A 14,955-nucleotide genomic window follows, 5' to 3' on the forward strand; every position below is an offset into this window, starting at 1 on the left:
GAAAACTGGGGTCTGAAGGCCAGAATCTGCTCTGACCTACAGTAGCCGGTAAGACGCGGCTGCAGGCAGATGTCAGCTGGGGAAAGTCAAAGCTCTTCTAGGCAAGTTCCTTGCCTGGAATAATCAGCTTGTTCACAACTGTCGAGCGTGGACAGCAGTGGCGGGAAAGAACATACAAAAATTGAGAGTTACCGTTACTCATTTTAAATATGGTGATAAAGAATATATTGTTTTTAGGTAGCACAGAGCAGTTGGCAGTGCCGTGAAAGTGGCGTGCCTTACACTGGTCAGACAAGAGCTAAATAGCACTTTCCTCACGTTCTAAAGTAGGGCCCGATAGAGGATTTACATATAGTCTCTGGGCCTCATTTCTATATCCCGTAAAAAGAGAGCTTTATTCATTTATTCGCTCTTTTGTTCATTCATTTATTCTTCGTATGTTGGTGCAGTGGTGAATGGAACGCCTCACACATGGTAGTGACAGTCTCCACTGCTGAATGACAGCCCTACCCATGCATTCATCTTCCAGCTCGCTTGATGTTGATGTGATAACTACTCAGTGTCGTCCGTGGGTCCGTGCCCAGTGTAGTAGCCACCAGTCACATGGAATCAGTGGACAGTGGCGATGCAGATAGTATAAATTTATGTTTTAAAGAGGAAATATATACTTGGTTTGAAGAATTAGCTTGAGAAAAAAATATGATCATTTTATGTCAACTACGTGTTAAAAGGAAGACATTCTGGATGCACCAAATTAAATAAAATATATTTTAAAATTAATTTCAGATTCTTTTTAAAATGTGGCTGTAGAAAATTTTAAATATGGCCTCATTTAAATTTAAATTATGGTCTCAATATGGCTTGCATTGTAATTTTATAGATTAACTGCTCTAGATACTATATAGTCAAACAGATTACTTTAGTAATAGAGCAACCTTAAGAAGAAAATTTAAATGTTTTTAATCATATAATTTTTATTACATATTAATTAATTTTTCTCCACACTGGGTCTCAGACATGGTAGGCAATTAATCTACCACTCTGCTATACTCTAAAGACAGATGAAGTACATGTGTGTATGTGTGTGTGTGTGTGTGTGTGTTTTCATTTTCCCTCTGTCCCTCTTGTGCAACTGCTTCTTGGTTCCTACACTTAATAGATTTCGTCACTATTGGGAAGTGTCAGCTGAGTGAAATCAGTTGGTATGTGGCCTTTTGTGATTGCTCTCCCATTTAACATGCTATTCTCAGGGCACATCCCTGCTGTGACGTGGATCAGAACTCATTCCACCATTACTGATAGTGGGCGTCTGTGGGAACAAATTATGTTACTCATTCCCTAGTCGACAGACATTGGGGGCTGTTTCCACATTTGTGTTCCTATGAATGATGCTGCTATGAAATTTTATGCATAGATTTTATATGTATATCTGCTTTTATTACTTTTAATGAAATACACATTTGATTTTCCTTCTCTTGGCAGTTATGTCCTGCGATGTGTCCCTATCAGTGATAGTATCTTGGTAGAGGGCTGGGTTCTTTGATCCTCTTGTCCATGTCTGTTAAGCAATTAGCCAACACACAACCTTATTTTATGGAAGTTTCTGTTTGATGACCCTTAGTACATATTTCTTATTAATAAATATGCACAATATGTAGTATTTCTTTATAATAAAATTCTTATAAGGGACTTAACAATCTGGGGTAACATTGCTGTATATTTCCTTGGTTTTTAGCCTAGCAATGTATTCTCTACTATACTCTTTCATAAGTTGCTAGCTCAGATATTTATAAATCAGACAGTTAGACACTTTCCTGTCTTTCTGTGTTTATGTTACACACTATGTAATCGCCTTCTAGAGTTCTCTTACGGTAATCAGTGAATTCACTGTCTTTTAGGTACACGGGGTGTTGACGGATTAACACTGAACTCCTAACAGCAATGCCAGTGGCGGCTTAGTGAAGCTCCTTCACCACATTTATTTATTCTCTTCATAAAGAGTATACAAACTCCTTGTACTTAGAACCACAAGAGAGCCCTTCAGCATTACCCTTGGGGCCCTGCAATGGGAGGGATCAGCCACTAAACTGTAATTGCAAAATACAGGCACCAAAGTTGCACAAATTCACAGTATAAGAGCCCAGAGAGGGAAGTGGAACAAAGCTTTTTGGTCCTGACTGGGACTAAACACATTGGAAGAACACAAGGATTTGGGTCTTGTGAATGTGTCCTTGATTCATAAACAGAGATCCAGTAATGAGGACTGACTCTCAATCCAAACTGAATTGCTTGGTCTTATGGTAACAAGTCCTCCTCTCACTTTGTGTCTGTTTTGTAGCCCATTGCATTAGATTACAACTGTCTGTGTGAGTATGGGCAATTTACTCGTGGCTACATAACTGAGGAATATGTCCTCCCCTCCCCCAGCAGCTGTTATCTACCTACAGCCTCTTGTGGAGAGGTAGGGCCTGCCTGAGACTCTCCTTCATCTGTAATGGAATGATGGTGGGTTTGCTCTTATTCAGATCTTACGCGGTAGCTACTGCTGTTCCGAGTTCACGGATGAACCAGTCTTGTTATGTTCAGATAATTTCACAGAGCTCCTTCTGGATCTTGCAGTCACCCTCCCCTGCCCACACACTTCTGTAGTACTCCCTGGGCCATAGAAATAGACATCCCAGTTAGGACTTGTTCTCAGCACTGCAGCCCGTTGGCAGAAGGAGGTTTCTTTGGCCAAGACTGGGAGAAGCACTACTAGTTAATGGTTGTAAACATAAATATTTAGAAGGTAATTTGACAACATGTCATTTAATGAGACAATAGCAATAGATTTCTCCCTTTGTAGGGTCTAGGACCTCCCTAACTATAGGCTTTTGGCGAAATTTAGAACACTAAACATTAGTTCCTCCTGTGGAGCAGCCTAAAACATAACCAGGAAAGTGGTTTGTTGTCCCCATAACAGCCACGCCTGCCCTGTGCTGGTGCACACATCCTGTCTGGCAGGCTGCTACTTTGCTTTGCTGCATTCCCAGGTGTGTGTGAAGATTGTTTCCTGCTGTGCTTTGTGGCATTCCCAGATGCCTGAGAAGGTTGGTGCTTCTTTCTCCCCCAAACCTATAATACTTTCTGGCCCTTTGAAAACTGACAGTGAAGAATCTTCCAGTTCTGTTCTAGCTGCTTGTTTCTGTGTCTTACAGTCAAAGTGGGTAGTGCCCACAGTAGTAGGGTCCTATCATCTAGCTCTTGTGTGCAGCCAAGAGCAGTGCCAATAACCTATACTGTCTGGGGAACCTCTGTGGCACTCCTCACCAATTCATAAAGACATAACCCACATTTGACTCTGAGATTTTTTTGTTTAATAACCCATGGCTTCTGGGAGCAGGATTATCCAGCCATGGAAGATACTTTCCTTAATATTTTTAGTATTTTGAAAAAGAATGGGTTTCCATATGTTCTATTTATACATCTTTAGTTATTCTAACCATTTCCCCCACTCTTCCAAGCCTGTTCATCTACCTCAGTGGTTCTCAACCTTCCTAATGCTGCAACACTTTAATACAGTCCCTCATGTTGTGGTGACCCCTGACCATAAAATTATTGCATTGCTACTTCATAACTGCAATTTTGCTACTGTTATGAATCACAATGTAAATATCTAGTATGCAGGATGTCTGATATGCAACCTCCAAAGAGGTTGTGACTCACAGGTTGCAACTGCTGGTCTACCTCAATCTCCACTTAAATACTGCTATTTGTTTTCCTACCTCTATTTTCTGATCAATGACTTTACTATTTCCCTCCCCCACTGCATAATGGCTCTAGCCAATGGCTCTTTTCTTACTTATTAGCCACTATAAGCCCTCTGTGTTAAACACAGAAATCTAAGAATTTGAAGCTAGAATCTACATATCAGACAGAATATGTGGCAATGGTCTCAGTCTGACTCAACCTTACTCAGTAGAATATTTTCCACTTCTAGTCATTTTCATGCAAATCTCATGATTTCAATTTCTTTAGAGTTGAATATATATAATATAAATATTATATATATCAGATATGAGCTTAATTTTATAAGCCACATTTTCATTATCCCTTCATCAGCTGGTAGACACACAGGCTGATTCCAATCCCCAGGTATTATAAACAGCAGTAGTGAACACAGGTGTGAAAGTAACCCTGTAGTAGGATATCCAGGAGTCCTTTAGGTTTATGTGCAGGATGATAAACCTGGTTCATATGTAGTTGTAATTTTAGCTTTTTGAGAAACCTCCACAAAGATTTGCAGAGTAGCTGCACACTTTACCCTCGCACTAGTCTGTGGATGGACGTTCCCCATTTCCAGCGTTTAAACTTGAGGAGCGGTTGGATGATATTGCAAAGTGGCCAAACTGTTTTACATTTTCACCTGTTTCTCCACCTCCTTGCCAAGACTTGTTTTCACTCATCTCTTTGATTTTAGACATCCAAGGACTCATACTGTGGTATTTGATTGCAGTTTGATTTAAAAATTACATAAATGTTTATATCAGTTATATATATATATGTGTGTGTTTTGGAAGACACCTGGTAGATATCTAAAATTCTGGATCTTAAAAACTCTATATGTGTTTTGGTATTTTTCTATATAACTATGGTTAAGTTTGAGTTATAAATTAATCATGATATAGTGAAAATGATAATAAAATAGTTATATAATAATGGACATTCTACAAGATGGTCTCAAAAGCTTTCACGTTGACTCTTCGCTTGGAGGAAAACCCATGTGGCTGCCCTTGCATATCTAAAGCACCTGCACCGTTGCTCTCGCGGTTTGCAGGTTGTAAAGTGGGGAGCGTGAGCAAGTGCAGTGATCAATGACAGCTGGTAACCGAGAAGATAATTCAGTGAGTAACAACTGATTAATATGTCAAGTGCCAACATACATGCTGGAGGGAAGGATGACTCATTCCCAGGCATGATGTAATGTACTGGGCCAGGGTGAAGCGTCACACGATGATCAGAATGGACTTTAATTTAAAACTGATGATTTATGTACTTTAATTTCAGTGAATGTGTCTATAATGAGCAATACTTAGTCTTGGGGTTTTACATCTCTGATACTCTGCTGTCTCCACAGCTTTTGCATGCCATTTGCACGACATCTTCCAGACTTTTTGCTTTTATGGGCTTGCATTTTTCTTCTATCATATGTTTCTTTTCATCTAGTCCAACAGTCTTGATATTTAGGTTTTGCAATTAGTTTTTTGTCAGTTTGACAAAACTAGAGTCATCTGGGATAAGGAAACCTTCGTTGAGACTCTATCTCCATAAGCTTGTCATGTAGGCAAGTCTGTGGGCAATTTTCTCAGTAAGTGATTGATGTAGGAGGGCTCAGCTCACTTGGGTGGTGTCACTCTGGGCTGGTGGTCCTGGGTTGTATAAAAAAGCAGGCCGAGCAAGCCATGGGGAGCTATCCAGTAAGCAGAGCTCCTCTATGTCCCCTGGTTCAGTTCCCACCTCCTGGTTTTCACCTTGAGCTCCTTTCCGACTTACTTCAGTGATGGAGTGCTATCTGAAGTGTAGGATGAAGCACACCCTTCCCTCCTCACATTGCTTTTGGTCAGTATCCCGTCTCGTCAGGACAAAGCACACTAAGGCAATAACAAGCACACAGTAGCAAACTCTGCAGCAGGCTTGCTTAGTCTGTTCACGATGACCAATACGCCTGCTCTGTCTGGATTTTGTTTTTTCATACTGTTGTTCTAGACTATAACATTTTCATTTCTTTGCAGCTAAATTGAGGTATTTCTTTGTTGGTTGCACTATCCAGAGCCAAACGTATGCAGCTCAGTTCAATAGAATCAGGTTGATGCAACCTTGATCTTAGGCAGATACATGCATGTTACCCCATGTGAAGTTATTTCTTCTCCTTTCCTAACTGTCATTGTTAGATGTATCACATCTATATGTTATAAATTCAGCAATACAGTTGTAATTATCAATTATATAACTTCATATATGTTAATCTGAGAAAGAAATGGACAGTGGTTATGTATTTTGGTGTTTGCTTTATTGACCTTCAGAAACTGCCAGTTATTTCTATAGCATGCATTGCCCTACTTCACCCATAGTATGTATCTTGCCATGGTGTTCGTTGACGTAGCTCACAGGGTTACTAGCTGGGTAGATTGTTGATAACTTTCTCTTCCATCGGGCTATATAGAACACATAGAACCTTCTGTTGCTATGAAAATTAGTTAGCAAGATGGGGAGATCCCTGATCCTTACCAACTTGATTTCTGTATTCCTGTGACCAATGGGTGTGGTGTCTTCAGCAATAGGGTCTTGCTATTAAGTTCTGGTGGCAGTGGGTATGTTTTGGGGTCTTAGGAACCTCCTTGATCGACAACTCTAGTGGGAAGATATTATATCTCTACCTGACACCTGACTTATTGATAGTATATGGCTTCTGGGAAGAGCATTAGCACCTGTGTAGGGCAATGCCTACTAAGCTGTGTTATATGAATAAATAAATAAAAAAGTATCCAGGAAGCTTATGCCATAGTAGGCTTCCTTATGACTCTTTAAACATCCTTTGTGCTGTTTGCTTTTAAGATAATTTCCTGTAGCTCTAAAAGAATTTTTCAAAGACATGTTTTCCAGCAGTTAATGATTGTTTTGCTGAGAAACAATTTTACAAAACACCTCATTTTGCCATTTTTGTAGTGGCCATCTCCCCAGGACTTTTTGTATTCACCTTGAGCTAAATTGAGTGAAGACAATCATATCAATTGAGTTTTAGAAAAGGAACTTTGGAGAAGAGAAAAAGCCTTTCAGGATGAGATACCAGCCAGAGGCATCCTGGGATTTTCTTTCTCGTGACTGAATTCTATTGAGAACTTTTTACCTTTACAAACTCCTTCTGTGTGAGAAGTTTTTGTAGACTCCACTAACTTATTTGTTCTCACTCTCGGTAACACAGACATCGCATTTGCATTCTCTCTCCAGCATAAAGCCCCTGCTTTAAGATTGCCATGGGTTCTCCCTTCATTTACATGACAGCTTTAGGGCCTCCTTCAGTTATTTAAGCAAGATATTTAAATGTCCTCATTGAGGTCAGTTCATCAAAATTTATGAAGCTTCACCCGAGGCTACAAGTGAACATTGCTCTGTGTAGTGGGAAACCTTCAGAAAGATATCGTGATCTGTAGCCTCAAGAAACCACTAATTTGGAGTTTAGAGAGCTAAGAAACCCCAGTTAAATCTTGGCACTAGACAGGCCTGGACTAAGACCTGTGATGTTGGGTGGGGTGCTTCTGCCAGCATCACTGGAATGGATACAATTGAACCATGTAGACTGTGTGATAGTGATATATACCCCCAAGCACATGGAACTGACCTCAAATGCTGCTTACCGTCGCAGGACATCACATTCTCCTTATTGTCAGGGTTAGGTACCCTCCTCCCTCTTCTGCACTGGTGACATAACTCTGTTGGGAGATATTTTGTTGCATAATGCTTGCCTCTCTACTTCTAATTATCTTTGTTTCTTTTGTGTGAAAAGTGACTGACCTTGCCCAGGGAATAGAATTGTAGGATGGTAGTTAAATTCATAATCAGAAAACCAGCATAAATATTCAGAACATCTTCCTAGACTTGAACCCCAAAGTTGCTGTATAAATTATGGATATTTCTAGTTTCTTTCTCTAACTCCCTTGTCAATCTGAAAACAGTTTAGCTTACGATAAGATCCCTCTGCATAATCTGTCTCCTGTTTTGACTTTTATGTCATTCATATTCTTGGTCCCATAAAGAGCCTTCTCTTCTACTCATTCAGAAAACAGTGAAAGGTTCACTGTATCGTGTCCATTCCACTGGATCCTGGGTCTTCACTAGCAATGAGATCATTTCCTTGCTTTTAGAGGAGTTTTATTGTAAAAGACAAATACGAACAAGGGGAATGGAAGGATGTAGTATTCTCCTATGACTGACGATGGCCAGGCTACCCACATATCCTAGAGGCTAGTTATCCAACTCTAGAGTTGCAGGTGAGGGAGGATGAAGTTGAATTGAGCTGTGACTGCACACTGTGATCAGTATCTATTAGATAAGAAGTGGGGAGGAAGGGCTTCCATGGGGAAGCAAGAGATGCCCTTCCACAGATACCTCCTCATTCTGCACAGCTGGGAGAGTTCAAGAAGAGACTAGAATCCCTGGACTCATGTAGCCTCTTATTTCCTTCCTTTCTTCCCTAATCCTCCTGGTCCCAGTCCTTTTATAGCAATGGATTAACAAGCATTCATGTGGCAGAGCACCTAACAAGCTTATTAGGTCCTTATAGATGCATTAAATACATAATATAAATCTCATGGCCATTCTCAGGTTTAAGAGAAGGTTTTGACATGCTCTTAACACTTAATGTTCCACATAGTGTCACTGGCCTTTTTAAAGAAAAGTCTGCATGATGAAGCTCCAGGGACTGGGAGTTTTTTTTTTTTTTTACTAAAACCATGTTTAGGTTTTACTAAAATCATGTGTAGAGTCTAGAAAGGTAGATTGTAATTTAAATTGATTCTTGTGATCTTAGTATGCATAATGTAAAAGCATATACATACATATATGTATATATATATATATATAATATTTCAAACCACCGTGTTATCAAATTGACCATCTTCCTTTTAAAAAAAAGCATAGGACTAACACTGCTTCCACAACCCACCCAGTACCCAGACTTCCCATACCATGTTCCAGGATCTAACCTTGTGAGCACTCCAGACCTCTCCATCTATACCAGCCAAAGTCACAGAACCAATGCCCCAGACTACCGTGTCTATTCTTACTTTCACATTAGCCAGCCCCTAGGCTTAAGCCAGAATCCACACTATTTGCAACAATCCCTGGCTCCCCGTCCTTTCTGTGTAGCTTCCAAGCACCCTGCTCAGTAATGATAAACTTCCCAACTCTTTCTCCAAGGTCTAGTTCAGTGAGTTGCTCTGAATTGCTCAGTCATCCCTTTTATGCAAACCCCACAACCACTCCACCAGCCTAGTCTGGTCTCTTCTGCCTGTATCCTAAAGGAGCTTTAGGCTTCAGACAGTATCCTCCCACCTTGTCTCCAACCAACAGGATCAATTCATGCCATATCCAACCTTTGTACTCAGTTAGAGCTACCTCCACATGCCAGCTTTGGAGCATCCCATACACTAGGGCAGTTCCCAATGTCCATGTGAATTCATTTCCCACCTCTAGACCCAGTCCTCCCGCATATCCTCTCCTCTTTCCAAAACTTCTCTGTTCAAACCCCCCCCCAAAAAAAAACAAAACAAACAAACAAACAAAAAACTCAGAATGATCAAAAGGAGTTCACATGCCCAGATCTCATCTGGAAAATACAAACAATATGGAAAGATTGAGCCAGTATCTTCTCTACAAAGCCTAGCAGTCCTGTAGAAATGTCAAAGACCCTGATATTAATCCACACACCTACAATGACCTGATTTTTGACAAAGAAGCTGAAAATATCAAATGGAAAAAAGAAGACATATTCAACAAATGGTGCTGGTATAACTGGATATCAACATGTAGAAGATTGCAAATAGATTCATATCTATTGCCATGTACAAAACTCAAGTCCAAATGGATCAAAGACCTCAATATAAAGCCAACTTCACTTAACATCATAGAAGAGAAAGTGGAAAGTACACTTGAACACATTGGACAGGAGACCACTTTCTAAATATAAGCCCAGCAGCACAGACACTGAGAGAAATAATTATTAAATGGGACCTCCTGAAACTGAGAAGCTTCCATAAAGCAAAGGACATGCTCAAAATGGCAGCCTACAGAAAGGGAAAAGATCTTCACCAAGCCCTCATTAGACAGAGGACTGATTTCCAAAATATACAAAGAACTCAAGAAACTAGACAACAAAAGAACAAATAATCCAGTAAAAAATGGGGTACAGACTTGAATAGAGAACTCTCAACAGACGAATCTCAAAGGGCTGAGAAACATTTAAGGAAATGCTCAACATCCTTAGCCATCAGAGAAACGCAAAAAAGAACAACACGAAGATCCCATCTCACACCTGTCAGAATGGCCAAGATCAAAAACACTGATGACAACTTATGCTGGAGAGGATGTGGGGTAAAGAGAACACTCCTCCATTGCTGATGGGAGTGCAAACTTGTACAGCTGCTTTGGAAATCAGTATGGTGATTTCTCAGAAACTTAGGAAACAATCTATTTCAAGACCCAAAAGTGCTCAGTCATACCACAAGGACATGTACTCAACTATGTTCATAGCAGCATTATTTGTCATAGCCAGAACCTGGAAACAATCTATATGCCCCTCAACCAAAGAATGGATTAAAAAAAAAAAAGTGGTACATTTATGCAATGGAGTACTACACAGTGGTAAAAAATTGACATCTTGAAATATGCAGGCAAATTGATGGGTCTAAAAAAGCCATATTGACTGAGGCAACCCAGACCCAGAAAGACAAATATAATATGTATTCACTCATAGGTGGCTTTGAGACATAAAGCAAAGAAAAACCAACCTTCAGGGCACAACCCCAGAGAAACCAGACAACAAAGAGGACCCTAAGAGAAACATACATGGATCTACATAGGAAAGTGAAAAAGAAAAGTTCTCCTGAGTAAATTGGGAATGTGAGGGTCACAGGAGAGGGTAGAAGGGCAGATGCGAGGAAGGGAGGGGAATGGAGAAAAATGTATAACTCACTTAAAAAAAACCAAAAACAAAAAAAATACATTTTAGCATTAAATAGGTACCACCTTAGTGTATAAAGACGGACAAAAGTACACCAGTCAAATGTGACCAGAAAGTGGACTGGCATCACTATCTGAATTTCTGACAAATAGACTCAAACTATCTCCTAAACAGAAGAGATAAAGAAGGATTTTATTCTAATTAAGAGGACAGTTAACCAAGAAGATACTATCATCCTACATATGTATGCACGGAACTCTGAAGCATCCAATTTTATAAAAAAAAAAAATACACCACAGGAATTAAAGACACAGATTAACATCAACTCATTAGTAGTAGACTGTTTCAGTGCCTCATTTTCTCCAGTAGACAGGTCATCTGGACAAAAATTAAACAAAGAAAAACATGATTAAAAGGCATAATACAGCAAAAGGACTTAACAGATAGCTACAGCATATTCCGCAGACACCAAAGAATACACATTCTAGCCAGAAAGAAACACCTTTCTAAAATAGACCACAATCTGAGACACAAAATAAATCTTTGCAAATTCCAAAAGATTGTATCCACTCCTTGTGTCCTATCTGAAAGGAACACAATAAAACTTAAAATTGCCAGCAGAATCATCTCTAGTAAATACAAAAACTCATTGAGATGAAACAACTCATTGCTAAATGATGGATCTGTCAAAGAAGAAACAAAAAAGAAATATAAGGCTTCCTGGCATTAACTAAAAATGAAAACGCAAAGCAAGACAAACCTCTGGGACATAATGAGAGCTCTCCTACAAGGGTAATTTATAGCTCTTAAGTGCAGACATACAAAATCAGAAATAACACAAATAAATGACTTAATAATACAGTTCAAAAAGTGGGAAAACAAGGACAAAATAAATCCAAACCCAGTTAACTGCAAGAAATAAAAGTCAGAGCAGAAATAATGAAACAGAAATAAAATAATACAAAGAATGAATGAATCTAAAAGCTAGTTCTTTGAGAAGATGGACAAGTTTGACTTAATCTTGGTCCAACTAACTATTAGAGAGAACCCAAATTAAGAGAATTAGAAATGAATAGGCAAACATTACAACAGAACAAATTCAGAATATTATAAGGGAATATTTTAAAAATATGTATTCCACTAAGGCAAAGACCACCCAACAGAAATCTCAGAACCAGGCACCAGGCATGAGAAGCTTTCTTTTGCATTGTTGACCAAAATGTACAGCCTAATGCTCTTGGGCCCTGGGCTATCTCCTACAGATAAAAGGCAAATTCCTCTCGCTGAACATGCCATTCACTTCAGAAACAGGGCCCAGAGACCCCTGAGCTAGAACTGACTTGAAAGCCTCTTCCCTGAGGACTAGCATTCATGGTACCAGAAGATGCCAGCCAAGCTTCCATAGCAGGCAGGCAACCAACAATCCTAACCAGCTACGATGCCTATAAGCCATATCAATGACTAGCATGGCATGATAACCCTAATGGTGCAGTAGTGGAGCACATTAGCAGTAATCAACAGCTCTCTAATTGGAAGCAAGGTCTGCTCAATGGAAGCAATTCAAGCCTGCTACTGGAAACCTACCCAACTATCAGTGCTAGCAAAGTCATGGATATTGATGAAGAACCTATGAGCACTGCTTTACTAAACCAGCACAGTCTCTAAGAACAACCTAAACATTTGTCCTATACTCACAGATAAGTGTTGTCTTTATCACTCATCAAGGGAACTTCCCTTTGAAGCATCGGGGGAGACCATCACAGAAAGCCACAAGCAAACAAAATGTAGTCTTTGAGACCAGTCCCAGTGGATACATCTACAGAATACTCCTGCACCTAGGGCTCAGGGAACATTGAGAAGAGGAGGTGGAAAGAGTGTAAGAGCCAGAGGATCAGAGTTTCCTAGTAACTCCAGAAGCAACACCCATAAGGTCTCGCCAGCATGACTTCCTAAACACGGTCTCAGCAAGGAAATAAACAATTGACTTGCCAAAGAAAACTTGGGAAAGACCAAGAGGCCTCAACCCCGTACCAAGAACCACAGGCAGCTAAGGAATGCTGAGAGGAAACACACACCAACTGGTTACTTAGTATCCATTAATAACCATCCCTAAAAATATATGCCCAAGTAACATGCAAACTGAGAGGTCTTATTTATGAATACATGTGTATTTACATGTACCTATATGCATGCAATTTCACTGATAAAAAACTATGCATTTGAAAGAGGGCAAGGATATGGGGGTCTGGAAGGTCCTAGAGTTACCGAAGGATAGAGAGAAATGTAATTATATTCTCAAAACTTTTAAAGAAATTAGAAAGCAGCATAGGACGAATATGCCTACCACATAGTGAAAAGGTTGCCATTTTGTTTTCTATCCCCTGAAGTCCCCCCAGCCCCTCACTCTTCAGTGAATGTATTGGGCTTCTTTGGTTACTCTGAGAATTGACTTTTCTTGGTGCTTATGGGCTTGTTCCTCTGCGAGGGACTCTGTATCCCATTAGGTTTGGTTGGAGACACAAGTAAGAGCCAGGAGTCCTTCCTACTCTGTCTGGTCCATTTTACCTTGTAGAAAACCACGTGGTGGATTGTAAAAAGTCCTCATGTTTTGATTTTCACCTGAAAGCAAAGCTCAATGAACCATTGCTTACCTTCAGCAAGGGCAGAATGCTCCCCACAGGAGGGAGTCCTGTGGAATTGTGCTCCTTTCTTGATGGGTTCAACTTTCTGACACCGATTACTGTCCCCTGTTGCAGGGAGGCTGATCAGCCCAAAATAATCACACAGAAACCATATTATTTAAAGCACGCCTTGGCCCATTAGCTCTAGCTTCATATTGGCTAAGTCTAGCATCTTAACCCATTTGTATTAATCTGTGCATCACCACGAGGTCACGGCCTACCAGCAAAGTTTCAGCATGTCTGTCTCAGGCAGCTCTAAGGATTCTCACCCTGCCTTCCTCCTCCTATGCTATAGGCCAAGCCAGTTCCTCCCACATCAGTCCCCACTCTCAGCGTTTCAGTATTTCAGTCTGTTGTCCCCAACTTTTAGGTATAGGCCAGCCTTCTGGGATGCAGGCGCACGCACGCATGCACGCGCGCGTACACACACACACACACACACACACACACACACACACACGCTGCCTTTTTAAGTAATAAAACCCATCAGAGATCTCACATAGTAATGCCTTATCAAAGGAGTTACTTTTCTATCTACCGCATAATGTGTGTAAGGCTACACCCTCTCTAGAAGGATGGGCATTTTGTTATTATGTAAAAATTATGTAATTTTCTGCTCTCCTCCATCCTGTCCCCACCCTCCTCCTAGTCCCATCCAATTTTAAATTTCATTTTCGGGTTTTCTGGGTCTCCGAGAAGGGACTATTATGGGACTAGAGACTCCACTGAGGCTGTTCTTTAACAATGAGGTGCTTTGCTAACGGAGTTGCGCTAGGGAACAGATTTGGGTCCTTATCTTAGAGCCCACTGTACCCTCCATTTGCAGTGAGGCAGGAGGGGAGGCAGAGGATTAATCTTCCGGGAGAGTAGAGGTAATTGATGACCTGCACACATAATGGCCGTGTCACATGCTCTGACAAAGAAGTTGCTTTTTTTCCCGATTCATGATTCACTTTCATTAAATCTCACAAAAGCATAAAAATTAAGCCGGACTAAGCAGTCAGTGCGGCATTTAGCCAATCACCTTTTCTGAAGGAAAGGGAAAAATAGTACACAGATTCTTGCCAGAAAATTCAGGAAGTGTGGTCATCATAGTTCTATGATAGATATGCAAATTAAGGATGGAAAATGTTGAAGTCCTCCCGAGAAACTTTCATATATATACACACACACCACACACACACACACACACACACACACACATACAGCTTGAACACTGGAGCCATGTATCCTGGTGAGACTAAAATTGGCAAAGGCAGAGCTGAATGCCAAATGATAATTTCTGCTAAATAATTCAGGCCATGTGAACTCTGATATTTCCCTTACTTTAATGAGTATAATGTGTGCAATTACCAGTTGCTTTCCTTGCAGAGCCGGACAATGTGCCTTTTCCTAATTGTGGACTCTGGTTTTCTTTAGGTAACTCCTCTCTGCAAAGTTCCCTGTAAGCCCCGAGTCTTGCACATGCAGCCACTAGACAAATGCACATTACTGAGTTGATGGCAATTATAACGAAGAAGAAAAGGATTGCAGAACAAAAGCTAAGCTGGCCTATAA

General features: G+C 40.4%; 1 protein-coding gene across 2 annotated transcripts in view; it reads left to right on the forward strand.

Moving 5' to 3' along the window:
* Zmat4 (zinc finger matrin-type 4) overlaps positions 1 to 14,955 on the forward strand; it is a 344,011-nt gene that overhangs the window by 192,260 nt on the left and 136,796 nt on the right. The gene's annotated exons all lie outside the window — the stretch shown is intronic.

Source organism: Alexandromys fortis, unplaced genomic scaffold (assembly GCF_014885135.2).
Source record: "Alexandromys fortis isolate MF-2015 unplaced genomic scaffold, M_Fortis_MF-2015_v1.1 scaffold_55, whole genome shotgun sequence".
Lineage (NCBI taxonomy): Eukaryota > Metazoa > Chordata > Mammalia > Rodentia > Cricetidae > Alexandromys > Alexandromys fortis.